General features: G+C 46.4%; 1 protein-coding gene across 5 annotated transcripts in view; it reads left to right on the top strand.

Annotated features, from left to right (window-relative positions):
• Positions 1–15107, top strand: part of EXTL3 (exostosin like glycosyltransferase 3) — a 156184-nt gene that overhangs the window by 19919 nt on the left and 121158 nt on the right. For 2 of the 5 annotated variants that reach the window (XM_032997584.2, XM_032997580.2), the window contains exon 1: positions 4822–5280. The exons of 2 other annotated variants lie outside the window; for them this stretch is intronic. The gene's annotated coding sequence lies outside the window, so the exon portion shown is untranslated. Of the gene's footprint in view, positions 1–4821; positions 5281–15107 lie in introns of those variants that run through there. One more of the 5 variants, XM_032997581.2, reaches the window with a different exon arrangement.

The raw sequence follows: 15107 nt of genomic DNA, 5'->3' as shown, positions 1-15107 counted from the left end.
CAAAAGCTTTCACTGCTTTTATAAACTTACTTTCTTCTGCCATCAGGATCTGGATCCCCTGTGCAGGATGCTGATAGTTCATTGTATTTGCTTTTTGGATCCCAGCTGGGGCTGCACTGGATCCAAACTAGAGTTAGCATTTGGGAGGGAAAAATCTTTATGTCCGTGTGTCCATTCTTATGCTAACTTTCCCTTTCCCAACATAGATATTGCCACTGAGTGTTTCATTTCATGCTTTAGCCCTTGCTATGCTTTACGGCCAGCAGTAGGATGTATTGTTACAATACTTGTGCCCATGGGGTCTTCAAAGTGCTTTATTTAAATGTACTGAGATGCCTTCACCTACCACTGAAATGCAGCTACTTATGCTGCAAAGCCTGGCAGCTGCTCTAGCAGCAGGAACAGGACCAGGCCACTGCTTTTATGTCATAAAGTAAGGAGGAAAAAAAAAATCCATATCCATTAAAAACTGCAGGGAGAATGTAAATTGTCAGAATGTAATTATCTAAACTGGAATTTGGCCAGCATTCCAGATTAACATCTCTCTTGTGAAGCATGCCGTGGGATACCTGATGGCTGAAAGCAGGCAGAGTCTCAGCAGGATTAAAAATTGAGCTTTGCTCTGTAGTCGTTCCATAGCGGTTGAGAGATGTATATTATCTATTTAGCACCTACAGCACCCTGGGGCTAAAAAGTGACCCAATCCTGTGAAATCTGATAGGAGTGTCTGAGGTTAAGAGTGTGGTCTAAAAGCATTCCATGAAACTTGTAAAATCCACAGATGGTCTAGCCTTGGTACTGTCTCCTGTGGAAGGGAGGAGAAAGAGGTTAAAAAAGATTTACCAAAAGGACCGCAGCAGGGAACAGATAAAAGTTCAGGGTCCTCCCCTTAGACTGTTGTTCCCTTGAGGAGCGATGGATGTTTTTCTGAGGTTTATTTCAGGCCATGGAAGCGTGCCATGGAAATGTGCATTAGCTGGCTCTGAAACTCCTTAATACCTGATTGAAATTACTTGATGTAATTTATAGCAGATTGGAGACACCGGTACGTTGGATGCGAGAAATGCTTATAAGTAAGTGGGATGAGGAAGAGGGAATTTGGTGCGAGTACAGAAAAGAGGTGAAGTGGGGACCATTTCAAGTAGAGAAAAGGAGGGCACAGAGGTGTGATGGTATTCACTGTATTCAGTTGCAGCTGCCAGCTGCAGAGCTACTTAAAAGGTGGAGAGCGGTGACGAGAGGCGTTCTTCGGGGGTCACGGCTGGGCCCGGTGCTGTTTAACCACTTTGTTGGTGCCATGGACAGTGGGATCGATGCACCCTCAGCAAGTTCACCCACGACCCCGAGCTGTGTGGGGCGGGGACACGCGGGAGGGCAGGGATGGCATCCAGAGGGACCTGGGCAGGCTGGAGAGGGGGGACTGGGCAAACCTCATGGAGTTCAACAAGGGCAAGGGCAAGGTCCTGCCCGTGGGTCGGGGCAACCCCAGCACAAATCCAGGCTGGGCGAGGAGTGGCTGGAGAGCAGCCCCAAGGAGAGGGACTGGGGGTGCTGGTGGGGGGAAAACTACGACCCAACAATGTGCGCTCGCAGCCGAGAAAGCCACCCGTGCCCTGGGCTGCAGGCAGAGCAGGGGGGGCAGCAGGGCCAGGGAGGGGATTCTCCCCCTCTGCTCCACTCTGGGGAGACCCCCCTGCAGTGCTGGGGCCAGCTCGGGGGCCCCCAACAGCAGAAGGACACGGAGCTGCTCGAGCGGGGCCAGAGGAGGCCACGAAGATGCTCGGAGGGCTGGAGCAGCTCCCCTAGGAGGCCGGGCTGAGAGAGTTGGGGGGGTTCAGCCTGGAGAAGAGAAGGCTCCGGGGAGACCTTCGAGCGGCCTCCCAGGGCTTAAAGGGGGGACAGGGAAGGTGGGGAGGGACTCTGGATAAGGGGGTGGGGGTAGGACGAGGGGTGACAGGTTTAAGCTGAAAGAGGGAAGATTTAGATGAGATCTAAGGCAGAAATTCTTCCCTGTGTGGGGGGGTGAGGTGCTGGCCCAGGGTGCCCAGAGAAGCTGTGGCTGCCCCCTCCCTGGAAGGGTTCAAGGCCAGGTTGGACGGGGCTGGGAGCACCCTGGGCTGGGGGAAGGGGTCCCTGCCTGGGGCAGGGAGTGGCACTGGGGGGGGCCTTTAAGATCCCTTCCCACCCAAACCATTCTATGATGCTATGATAAGGCAGGTTCCCAGCATGAAATCATACAGAGGTGTCTGAATACATTGTTCTGTAAGCAGCTAGACTCAGGATGCCAGTTTTTCTTAGATTTTGTCTTTTCCTTATAGCCACTGACTGCCACCATTTATTTCTTCTGTCCTAAGGTGTGTGCCATAACAAGCCCTCACCCCATTTCCCTTTCTCACCACCCTCAAACCTTCCTTCTTGTCCTTACTGTAAACCCCCTGATCCCTCATTGCTACCTCCCTGGTAGCCCCAGGCACCCCCAAATCCCAAACCTCCTATTTCTGTTTAGGCTGCTGGCTGGAAATGCACTGCTGGTGCGTGGCTCCCAGCCAGATACCGAAACTGGCTGCTTGGGTGGTGAGCAGGTCGAAAGAAAGGGCAAGACCCAAACTTCAGCTGCTTTTTAGGTGTCTTTGCATTGCACCTGCACGCTTTCATATAGCAGGATTGAGTATTTTTAGACCTCTGCCCCTCTTTGAGATTCAACTAAAAGTCACCAAGGAATTTCAAAGTCTTTAACAGGACTGGCACCGTGTAGTCAGTTGGCGCTGTGCATTAAGGCTTGCTCCTTTGGGAAACCAGGCTGAGAAGCTGGTAGGAGTAAAAGAATTCTCCTCACTGGGGCAGGAGTCAGGCAACTTTCCATGCAACACATTTGCTTGTTTAAACTATTATTCATCATAGGTTATAGATTCTGCCCATTAGGATCCACTTCTGACATGAAAAATTTACGTGTGTTCTTGGATACTGTATATGAGAAAACAAAAGCCCAGGTAGCAGAAAGGGTGGAAAATGGGGATATTTGAACACTGTAATTTTTCTGTTGGCATATAGAGAAGGCAGATGAGCAGTAGATTATTGGCTTGGTAGATGGGAAACTGGAAACTCCCCTTTAATACTGATTTCCTGTTACATTAGAATAAGAGGGGTCAGTACACAGAGGAGGGGATTAAATCTCAAGGTGTCTTCATCAATATAATGTCTAACAGCCTTGATAGCACTTTCTGAAAGGAAGACTTGCCAGACTGGCTGCTGATCCTGAAAGCTTGTTTTCTTTAGGGAGTTGGGAGAATTGTTCTCCCGAGTTGTGTCCTGACGTGCACGTTCTCCATTTGTGTTTCTTCCTTCGTGAGGTACTGAAGGGAATTTATTGTCTCCCCATTACCTTGTGCAGAGCTCCAGGTAGAGCAGGGTAGAATAGCAAAACCTCCAGCCAAGGCAGATTAGGAACAGATGTGTGTGCTAGGACAACGTGAGTGTGTTCAACGATTCGGACGTTAATTTTGTTTTTGTACTGTGCAATGCAGTCATAGTCTTTTTTTTCCTGAAAAATGTAAAGCATTGTTTCTTAGAGCCTTTGAACCTGCAGTACCTATCCTTGCCCTTCAGTACAGCACATTCCCTGCTTGAGATTGGATTTTGTATTGTTTATCAAAGGGTAGACCTGTGCCCTGCTACCTTACTCCCCACTGTTTTTTCATCTCAGTATAGAAGTTAGTTTCTTCTCGTATTCTTTACGCATGTGTAAATGACTGTTAAGAAGTGCAGAGTGGTGGAAAAGTGGTTTCTCACAGTTTTGAAGTGCTCATGTTTTATTAAAGCTGAGAATCCTGGAGCTTTGTGGCCAGAGGTGCACTATAGTTACCACTCTCTCCACACCTACAGAGATAAAACCCTGTTTCTTCCTGTGAAAATTCTCTAATCCCTCAAAAGTTGTCAGTTATGTGCTTTGGGGTGGGTTTTGATTCCCATAGATATGAATGCCTTTCATGGGGTCCTTAAAATACAAAATTACAGTTAAAAGTGTATAAAGTAAAGGAGAATACTGAACCTGTTTGACTTGGCTTTGTTGTGAGAAGATGCTGGCACCATTAGTTGCCTTTTCCCCCCCCTCTTTATTTGCTCACCACTTCCCCCCCCCCCCCCCTTTTACTTCAATCACCGTCTGTTGCATGGTGTGTTCTGTACTTGTTGCCCTGAATTTTACATAGCTGCTGTGAGTGAACAACATTTAACCGCTAATGACATTGAACACCACTCAAGTATTTAAAAGTACTTTGTCCAGAATGAGTGACAATTTGTGTGCTGTTAACACAAACCCTGCAGGTTGGATCTGGATGTAATTTTGTAACACATTCATATCTGTAGTGGTATTTTAGTACCTGTAAGCGGGCTCTACAGTCAGGGTCTTTATGTCCTTTGATCAGCTTCACCACAACGTAGTTGTTTTCATAACCCCTTCTGCCAGCAGTCACCGGGACGGCTCTCTGGGAGACTGGTGACCACCTTTGCAGACACCACAGGGGTTCAACCAACACAGCCAAGGTGTAACTGAGCTCCGTGGGCACACCTCCAGCCTCGCACAGGTGCTGGGGGAAAGACGGGGCTGAGGTGGCTGAAGAGGCGGGACGCGGCTACCGGTGCGAAGCAGCGCAGGGCGCTGAGGGAAATGGCGGCCGCTGCCTGAGGAGAGAGAGCACCGCACGTGCCTGCCTTTAGGCGGGAAAAAGCGCCGCCGCGCAGCGCGCATGCGCTGCAGCCAGTGGGCGGGCCCTCGGAGGAGTGCAGCGCAGCTCCTCCGCCTCCTCCACCATTTAAAGGGACAGAGCTCCCATCCCGTTTGCTTCTCCCCCCTCGGAACAGGGGGAAGATGGGTGGGAACTGTGTGAGACTTGCTTAGCTCTGGGGAGCTTCGGCGGATTCCAGAGTCAAGAATCTCCTCCTCCGCGCTTCTGCTCCCCGCCCCTTCAGCCCTTCGGCTCGCTCCGCCGCCGGCTCGGCTCTCTCCGCCCACCCTTCGGATAAGGCCGTTAAGTTCCGCTGCCACTTCGGCAACTTCCGCCGGTTCGGTCGGAAATGGCCGAAGACGTGAGGGATCCAGCGGTTTAGGGGAGAAGACCGGCCGGCTTTCTCGGAACAAACCAACTGGTGTCCGGACCGCGGGGGGGGGAGCAGGGGCGGGCGGACGGAGGGGGAAGACAAGGCGGCGGCTCTGGCTCCCCCCCCAGCCGCGCGCGGAGGGACCGCGGCTCCTCCGGGTGGGTGAAGTGAGGGCGCCAAGAGGTAGGGTTGGACCGTACCACGTACGGGCGGGGGGGAGAGGGTATGGTCCCTCAGGGCTGGGGGACACGGTAGGGAGGGTGTATGTGGGGGGTGTCCCTCAGGGCTGAGGACACCGGGAGGGGGGAGCTCCTCACAGTGTGAGGGACATTGCGGGGGTCTCACAGGGCGAGAGACGCTGGGGAGGCGGGAGGTGGGGGAACCCTTACAAGGCTGGGGTCCCTCATGGCGGGAGGGTTGCGACGGCACCTGGCGCCCAGGCGCTGCTGACAGGCTCCAGCCTTCCCGCCTGCTCTCCCTCCCGCCTCCTTCAGCTAACTCTGTGAGGGGCCCCGAGACCCCTTCAGTCCTCGTCCCGTTACCCCCGGCTGCCCTGCAGCATCTCCAGTGCTTTTTTTGGGGGGGGGGGACGTCGCCTCCCCCCATGGCTGCTGCAGCCCCGTTCCTCCCGCTCCCAGGAAGGTTTCGGCGTGAGGGGCTTGAGGCCTAGCGCCCAGCCCGGCTTCGACGGTCACCGAAAGTGCTGACTCCGACCCTCAGGTTGGCGTCTCGCAGGGTTGTCCCGTGTCTTGGAAACTTGGCAAAGCTCTCGCTGCCGTGTTCCCCCGGCTCGGTGCGTGCTCCCTGTTGCTGGGGTTTTGCCTTGCGAGACGGTGAGGACAGAAAGGACGAGGCTGTTGTCTCTAGGCTTCTCAGGGTTTCTGGTATGCTGGTATTGCGCTCCTGGGAGTTGTTTGCTGAAGTTGATGTTTGTGCTTTTTGGATTTTTTTTTTCCCCCCAGCTGTTTTCCCCTCATGAGGTTTCTCCTTGCTCAAAAAGACAGGGGTCTTTCCTCAATTAAAAATTTTACCAGTGCGGGGCTCATGCATTGCTGATGACTGCCTAACACCCTGTTATGCTGGTACAAACCCTAACAATTTGGAGCCTGGAGGAGCTGCAAATGGTTAGAATGGTATTAAGGATTCACAGAGTTGCTGAGAAGCATTCTAGATATGCTGTTCTGTTGCTGCGTGTGTTAAAATTCCAACATCGAGATTCTAATTGACTGGTTTCTGATCTCTTGTTGCTTATGCATGTGCCTGATTAGTTGTGTGTTGATATCCCAATATGATAGCTTGCCTTTAAAATTTCTGGGTTTCTGTGCTGTAAGTCTAACATCTGTATAAAGAAGATTAAAAAACTTTGTTTCCTGAAAGGGGTGTCACATGCAGGTGATTATCTTACAGATATTTGTGTTTTCACAGAGAAATCTATTCATATTTAAGGTAGTAAGAATATTATATTTAAGAGACTAAGAATCTTGGAGCATGAGGGTATGTTTTGTATGTTGCTGGGTTTTATCAAGAAATGAGCAACCTTAAGCTAGCTTCGATGCAGAAGAAGCATCAGAAATGATCCACAATCTGACTATGTGGTGATGGGGAGAGAGAAGTGTTCTCCCCCCAACAAAGCCCTTAACTTCATGTACCATTTGAGAGTCCTGTTGTTACATGTTGCTCTGTCTGTATTTGCTCGTGGCTTCAGGATGCCTCATCTTTTCAATTTTTCGTTCCAGAAACAGGAGTTTGCATCATCAGTTTAGCTCAGTGTTAAGAGATTGTGGAGCCGGAGTAGTTGACTGTCTCCATTTGAGCACGGTACAGCCAAATTCTTCTGGCAGCTCAGCTGTGGTGCAGACAGTTCTTGAACTTCTTGATATCTTGTTCCAGAAGGGAAGTCCAAAATAGTTTTCTGAAATTCTCTAATTTTTCAAGTGGAGACTGTTAGGTCTCATGTTTGTGTGCGTGTGAGGATGGATTTTGGCAGTGGTCAAGTCAGAGCAAAAGCAGCAAATGCTCAGAACAAGGAAAACATGATTGTTGAATTGCCTTCACTTAGATGGCATTTCTCAACAATATATGGCGAAATTGGAGGGTTGTTTGTGTGCTGTTAAGATGGGATGGGAAAGATCATCATCATCTTCCCTTGCGTATTTGTAGCATGGATCTCTGGGACTCTTCAGCTGATGAGCTGAATGTTGTTGATGCATTCCCAGGGCTTGTTTGCATATGTGGAGCCAGATCCCATCTTGAGTCCACTTGCCATGACTATTATGTCTTGAAATGCCATGAACTTAAGTTTTTCCAGTTTGCCTCTCTTCTGGCTGTGTGTAACTGTTGTTTTTTTCCTTTCAGTCTCTGCTGCTTGATTTTTATTCTTATTTTTTTCCCCTCCTTGCTGTTTAATGCCTGTCACCTTTCCCAGTTGCCTTGCCTGTTTTCTTAGGGCATTGCTCCTCCTGCCCACAATAATGATTTCACCGGGGTGGGAAATGCAGCTAACCACATACGCTCACTGTTTGGAGCCAAGATCACAGCAGTCAAATGTGAATTGGTTCCTAGTCCAGAGGCGATTCTTCTGCTTTGGAAACCCCACAAAAACATGAACTGGAAGGGACCTCCTGATCATTGGATCCTGTCTCCTCATCAGCAGATAGGTTTTCCCAGTGATTGCTGTCTTGCTTCTCTCTACCTGTGATCTGTGCTAAACACCCCTTTTTGGGGGGCAGGAACAGACTGTGAACATTTTGAAGCAGTTCCTAGCTCTGGGGTTTTAACCCAGGGAGGAAATTTTGCTGTTACTGTAAGGAACAAATCCTAACCCAGACTGGGATTTCTATGTTTTAAGCACCCAGCAGGCAAAATATGTGGGCATTTTGTTTGCTTCCTTGTGAAAAAGGCAAGTGATACTCTCAGGCATATTTAGACATGTGCTGTTTCTGTACAGATAGGCATATCTCTGCTGGTACGTGGCTAGGCAGTAGGGCAAGCATTCGCCTGGGATTTGGGGGACACAGCTGGGACTTCCAATTTTCTCCTATAACCCATGCCAACACAGGCTGTGCTTGCTGGGCTAAAGCTAGCACGAGTATGCTTGCAGTTCTGTGGTTGCAATTTACACATATCCTCAAGAGCAAAAAGCCCATAGTTTTCTTCTTGGAGGATACTTGAAAGTACTGTTTACTGGGGATTGTCGTGGTTGAGTTTGGCTCCTGCAGCGTAGAAGGCTGTTTGTCAGATGCAAATAATGTTGGTGGATGTTCGATGCAAAGAGCTCCTGCAGCGTAGAAGGCTGTTTGTCAGATGCAAATAATGTTGGTGGATGTTCGATGCAAAGAGCTGCAAAGCCAATTTGAGGTTTTGGGGTTTGTTAGGAAGGATAAAGACAGAAGCATGTGCAGCTCCATGGCTTACAGCTAATCGATCCCTGGATCACCTGGGCATAGGAAGCCTTGAGCACTGGCTGACCAGGTAAATTGATGTTATTACGCAGCAGTTGCAGGGCCAGTTTTGAAGTGCAAATTGAAATCCTGCTTTTGTGAGATTATTGCTATTAGTTAATTGTTGTTTGTTACCAGCAAGAGCAGTTTAGAGGACTATCGCAAATGGAGTTGAAAAGATATTTTGTAGCTTCTGTCTTGACTTGCTGGACATTCCCTACAAGATTGTAGCAATTTGAAAGCGAGTTCCAGCATCTTTAGTTTTTTTTTTTTTTTTAATTGAGCATTTGCTGAGGAAGTTTAAGATCCTGAGTCTTTCATGTAGAAAGAGCATAGGTGTGCTGTGCTCCCTCTGCTGGCATCTGCCCCTGCTAACTCATGGACATTGGTTTCTCAGGGCTATGTTGACATAACCAATAACACTACAAAGTGACTTGTCCCTCACTGGTAAGTGAAATACAGAAAACTGAGACTCCTAAATCAAACAAATCAATATTTTATGTTTGTCGGGGGCAGGATCCTAGAACTCCAAATCCACAGATAATTTGTAGCCACTAATGAATGTAAAGGAGCCTTTTTAAGGTGCTTGTTTTAATTAGTCTCAGAATTTCTGCCCCTGCAGTCAGTTCCTTAAATGGTTGGGAAACTGTTGCCTGGAGTTGGGGGGTGCGTGTTTTTTTCTGCCTACCCCTTGCCCATCACTTTTGGTGCATTAAGCAAGTGTGTCACTTTTCTGACGCAAATGGCTGCCTGAGAGTAGTATCAGAACATGAGATTAACCCACGAATGTAAGAAAGCCACTCAAGTTTCTTCTAACACAAAATGCTAATAACGTTTCCCACTGCACAAGTAACATTTTTTTTTTCTTTCCTTTTTAATGTACAGTTTCCAGCTGGTTAGCCTTTTATCTGTCTTGTTTCACAAAATGCTTTCTTCTGTGATTCAGAATACTTGCAGGTATCTTCTTATCTGACTTTCTTCTTGGGGGTGGTGGCAGTGCAGGTAGTCTGAGGTTTGTTTCCATTCCTGTTGTGTTTTGGTATGAATGTTGCTGTGCTGAAGTATGTATTCTGACATCTGACTCTGTAGGATGAGCTTTCTTACTGTTTTGTGCTAGCCCTTCTGTGTAACATGGAAGGATTGTGGGGCTATGTAGTCATCTCAAATCTATGTCAGTATGTTGGTCACCTGTGAATTCATTTGGAAGTAAGTTATATTTATTTGAAAGCCAAAATGCCATTGAGCAGGAAATAAATTGTTCTATGCCAGTGTTGTCTTCCTCAAGGAACACTTCTCGACAGGCTGAGTACTTTTAAACTCCAGTCGAATAGGTGGTGAATTCAAGTTTGGCAACTTAATGTGGAAATGGGTCCTCTGCTTATAAGTACAATTAAAACCATCAACACCCTCTATTATGTTGTCCCATCAACACGTCTCAATTTTCAGTGTGAAGATAAGCTTTTCTTTTCCCCATCCCTGTGCGTGTACCCCGCCTTCTAGGTCCAGATTTGAATGTGATGCAATTAAGCACGTCACTGAATGTGGGAAAGACTTCTTTATCTTCTTCTCCCTTGATTAAATGCCTCCGCATCATATGTAATGCAGGATTGCATGGGGATGAAATTTGTACACGTCTTTTAGTGTTTCTATTATGGGCATGAGGAAGTAATTATACTGCAGGTCTGCTCTGTGTAGGCACTTAGTGGGAAGTGATGTGTTCTGGATTGTGTTGGTGTTGAGTGGAGTATATGCTGTGGAGTACTGCTGACATGCAGATGACGCCTGGAAAAGGTTGGCATGAAAGTGTTGGAGCTTGTGACAAGAAGAGCTGCCAAACAAGTAGGGAGCCTTGGGGTTGAGAGCAGAGCCTAAATATATAGAGCAATAGTGTTAGCTTCTTTCTGAGGGGTCTATAAAGTCTAAGCAGAGCGGTCCTGAATTCGCTATTGGGAGCCTTTGTGTCTGCAGGGAAGCTTGTAAGGGTCTGCAAATAAAATAGGCCGGAAACCTTTGATATAAGTGGAGTAGTAACATCAAAGCCATGATGTGTAACCAGCAGGCAGGCAGAAGACAGGACAGTATGATCCTTCTTCCTCATTTAGAGGTAATTCGCTGGCCAGAGGTAACAGGCGATACAGGAGCCCACTGACTCCCTGAAATGCATTGTACATCTAATAATATATGTCAGTGAATAGATTAGCATCATTCTCAGATTATTAATAAAGATAGCAGTCCCATGGCAAATGGGAAGAAAAAACCCCAACCCATGCATTGTTTAGGTAAGATATTTCTTTCCTTAGGCATCTCTCCTGGAAAAACCTTGGTACTTGTAAATGAATGTGCCGCCTACCTTGTGTACCTTTGTTTTAATGTGGGGATGTAGGAGGAGCCAGCTATCGGAAAACCAGCCAGAGATGGATGTGTTGGAAAGTTGCCACTAATTACTGTGGCGTCTGACAATTAGCTGTTGTTAAGCCTTTCCTTTCGAGTTCTCAACTGTGCATCAGGAAACAAAAACAAGGACCTCGAGAAAGGCAAGAACTGCCTTTGTAATAATCTTGTAAAAAAAGTTCTGGGTGGTTATTTCGTTGATTTTTACTAAAAGCAGAACCTGGTTGGTTCTGATGTGACTTCTTTCTAGTGGAGCAAGTAGGATTTGATGGACCCAGCAGCTCTGTTGTAGTCTGCAAACTTCTCATGCCTCTTACCTATAAAACACATTTGAGGCTACATTTCTTCACAGGGAAAGCTGTAAATCAGTAACATCTGTAAAGTGTTATCGTTGATGTAAATCTTCGAATTCTTAACGAAAATTAAGGTTTAATGAAACTAATAGTAATAAAAAGATTCAAAGAAACCTTGCAGTTGGTCTCTCACATTTGCCTCCAGGGTCTTCTGACTTTGTTTTTACTTTGTGGCAGTGATGAATAGCAACAGGCCTTTTGCAAGTGTCTCAGGGGTGTAGTTGTTTAGGAGTAACGATTGAGCTGGAGCTGGCAGGTATCTCCAGGCTTTTGTACAGAAGCTAATTCCTCCCACCCTTCAGGAATCAGACCTGCTCTTTCTCTGGAAATGACTTTTACATTGCTGGGACAATGATGATTTTGATTAGAAAGGCCAAGCAGCACAATTATTTTTTCCTTGTCAAAGGAGCTGTTGGGGAAGAAGATGTTTTTGCATCAGTTGAATGTCTGTGTTAGTGAGCTTGCATTTCAGACGACATTTCTCAGGCAGCAAGGTCCAGAGCATCTTCCGGAGTAGTTTGTACAAGTACAACCCAGGCTTTGCACTGACTTGCGTCTCTGTATAATTCCATTGACTTGGAAGGAGTGACATGTAATCTCTAGACAGATCTCGAGCCTGTTTTAATATGCATCTCTGATCTATAATACATGCACAGACACGGCGATCCTTTTGGTTACCGCTGAAAGCTGCTATATCTGGGACAGAACGTGGCAGCTGCTTGACAAACGTAATGGAGTAGGTATTATAAAAAGAACCAAAGTGAATTTCCTCTTCTTAAAACTGATTAAAGCAAAAGCAGTACTGTAAATGTTGCTTGCGAGCTTAATGCTGCTTTGCAGGGGTGTCTTGCTTGGACGTTTTGCCTCTCCCTGGACCTATTCTTAGCCTGTTTACCACAAGCCGTTGTGTGTGTGTTGTGGGAGCGTTGCTTTCACTCATACTGCGTAGGGACTGTTTGTATGTTTACATGGAGCCTTTTGGGGAGGGAGGGGATTATACCTCAGCTCTTCTGTCACCTTCCCCTTCTTCTGTGCTTTGTAAATCTGTAGGAAATAGAGATTAACGTTTCCATAGTATCTGAGTGTAGTGCAGTGCTTCTGTGATGTGGGGAAGTACTGCCCAGTGCTTGTTGACACTGACCTTTGGATTTTAGATTCGTGGCATGGTTGAACTGATTTCATAGCTTGCTGCTGGAAGGGATGGTCTCTGTCCCTCTCCCTCTCTCAGCTCTGTGGTCCCAGACATTTATATGATGCCTCAGTGAAGTGATGCAGTTTGATAACCCAACAGAAAACTGCTTGCGGTGTTATTTTTTGGGGGAGGTGAGGGGTTCTGTTAGCAGTAGGATGGAGGGGAGAAGTTGGTAGGTGCCCCTTCTCCCCTTTCCTTAGTGCGAGTTTACTGTCTTAATGTTCCTGCATTAGGATATTCCTGTCTTGAGTCCAACCTGGCTCTCCCAAGACGTGAGAGATAAGCATTGGCTGTGCTTAAGGAGGAAACCCACTCACTTGGCAGGGGGCAGGGAGTATCTCTCTATTTTGATATTTTTACCCGGCAGTGGTACTCTGAATTTTGCTGCCCTAAGGCTGTGAGGGATAGATGCCCGGTAGGAGCTAGCATGTTTCTGTTACTCAGAAGGCAAAGCAGGAGGCAGAGCAGCGAGAAGCTGGGCTTGCTGCTCCTTTGCTGCTGGAGGGATGTGGGATGGGTACCTGGTGCTGAGGGAGGGCTGTGCCTGTATGTGCCTGACGGGAGAGGCTGAGCATGGCAAGGCTTGGGCAGATGCAGGATAGGTAGCGGGAGAGCGACAGGGCTGCTGCGCAGTGTCAGAGGTCTGCTCCAGCCCTCTTTTATCTTTACTGCAAATGTAGAGTCTGCTCAGGACCAACGAAGGTAATTTAATGAAGCGGAGGGACTTGTTATAAATGCACACGCTGAATGGGCAAGAATAGTTCGCTGTTGTATATGACTATGAAGGTCACTAGGATAGGATGCTCGTTTTTCAATTCCTGCATGCTGCTGGGTGAAACCGAGGTTTGTGCTGACACACGCAGTTCCTGTTAATGGGGACTGGAGTTGCACTGAAGGAAGAAAATGCCCCGTTTTGAAGGCTGCTTGGTAGTGAGACAACTGGAGAGACACGTGGTATTAGTACAAAGCTTTTCAGACTTTAGTGCTTCTTTTTATTGTCTGACTTTTTATTCTGAGGCCTTTTTACTATGACTTCTGCTCTTCTGTTATGAGAAGTGAAATTAATAATCTTCCTTATTTCCCATACATGGGAAGCAATGTCTTCATTCTGGCCCAAGTTTAACTGCAGGTGAGATCTGTTTTGGGAACTGCGTTATGCAAAAGCAGAGGGAGAGGAAGAGGAAACAAACAGTTGTGTAGCCTACTTGCTTTGAAATGCAGTTTTAATGGTTCCTTGGTATTCATATAATTATTTAACCAGCTATATGATCCTTGGGATTCTTACTCTTTTCAAGTAATAACAAGAACGGTAAAGATAGCTTGTTAAACTGAAAAAAATAATCGGCATATGTTGTTTTCAGTTTTCCATTTTAGTAATTGTTTGCAATGACCTTTTGGAATCTCTGAGAGGAAAATTTGTTTGCTTGACTTTCTCCCAGATCAGCTCCTGGCTATCTCAATATAGAGCAGAATTGATTTTTTTTTTTGTTTGTTTGTTTGTTTGTTTTTAAATTACATTCTGATAGCAAAGCCTATTCTGTTTGTATTACAGTTCTGGCTTTTTTTTTTTAAAGGTTAAGCTGTCTTTAACAGGACTTCCATGGCTGTAGTTTTCTGAAACTTTGGGGGGTTTTGTTGTTCTTGTTTGTTTGGCTGGGTGGGGTTTTTTTATTTTTTTTTTTATTATTGTTTGTTTGTTTTGAGCCAGAATTGCTTGTCCTTGGTGTTATTTCAAAATATGGGTTTATTTATTTGCCTAAATCTAAGCAGAAAATTCTCACTGCATTTTTGAATGTCTAGAGGCATGATGATGAAGGGGCTGTGGTTTGTTTTTAGAATTTGTTTGTTTGTTTGCATTTTTTTTTGTTTGTTTAGCTTAAGAGGTTGTAATGTGATTACGTCATAGAACCTTACGAAGTTTAGGAAAAAAGAACTTTTTTTTTTTTTACAAAGTTTTAGCAAAAATCTTGTGAAATCTTCTTTCTCGATGTCACTGGAATGTGATCACAGCCCACTGTGGGTTTGGTATGTAGGGAAATGTCAAACATCTGAGAGGGCCTCACTCCACACAGTCTGTGTGAAACCTGCTTTCCCTGGGGACGAGACCAATGGTTCCTCCTTTTACCCTTGTGAAATGACTCTTCCAGCATTCTTCCTCTTTCCTCTCCAAAATCTGACAACTCTTAAGATCGAAGGGTCGGAAAAACAGATTGTGTGAAATCTCTCAGATCAACTCAGCGTTTAAGTATGAGTTTTCAGAAGAGAGCCCATTGCACTATGTGTTTTCTGAAGCTGTACTTGGAGAGGCTGTGAGAGCCTGGTTCTTCAAGTACACCAAAGAAAGCTCTGTGAAACAAGAGTCAAAGAGCAGGTGCTGCAAAATTAGGGTTCTGCCCTGTATTGAGATACAAAATTGCACTGATGGAGATCTGCGTCTCAAGAGAAAATAAGTTTCTCAAATAAGTGTCCAAGTTGAAACAAGAGAACAGACACTGAAAATATCTCCAGTAGCTCAGTTTGCAGCTGGTCCATGAAGGCAGCGTGGTAGCTAGAAGGACTGAAATGCTGGATTTATTTGCATAGATGACAGAAATGAGTGGAAGAATCAAATGCGACCCATCCACGCTGAACTGG

The sequence above is a fragment of the Tyto alba genome, unplaced genomic scaffold, assembly GCF_018691265.1.
Source record: "Tyto alba isolate M040663 unplaced genomic scaffold, T.alba_DEE_v4.0 Super-Scaffold_40, whole genome shotgun sequence".
In the NCBI taxonomy this organism is placed as follows: domain Eukaryota; kingdom Metazoa; phylum Chordata; class Aves; order Strigiformes; family Tytonidae; genus Tyto; species Tyto alba.
This window is presented reverse-complemented; position numbering and strand designations above follow the sequence as displayed.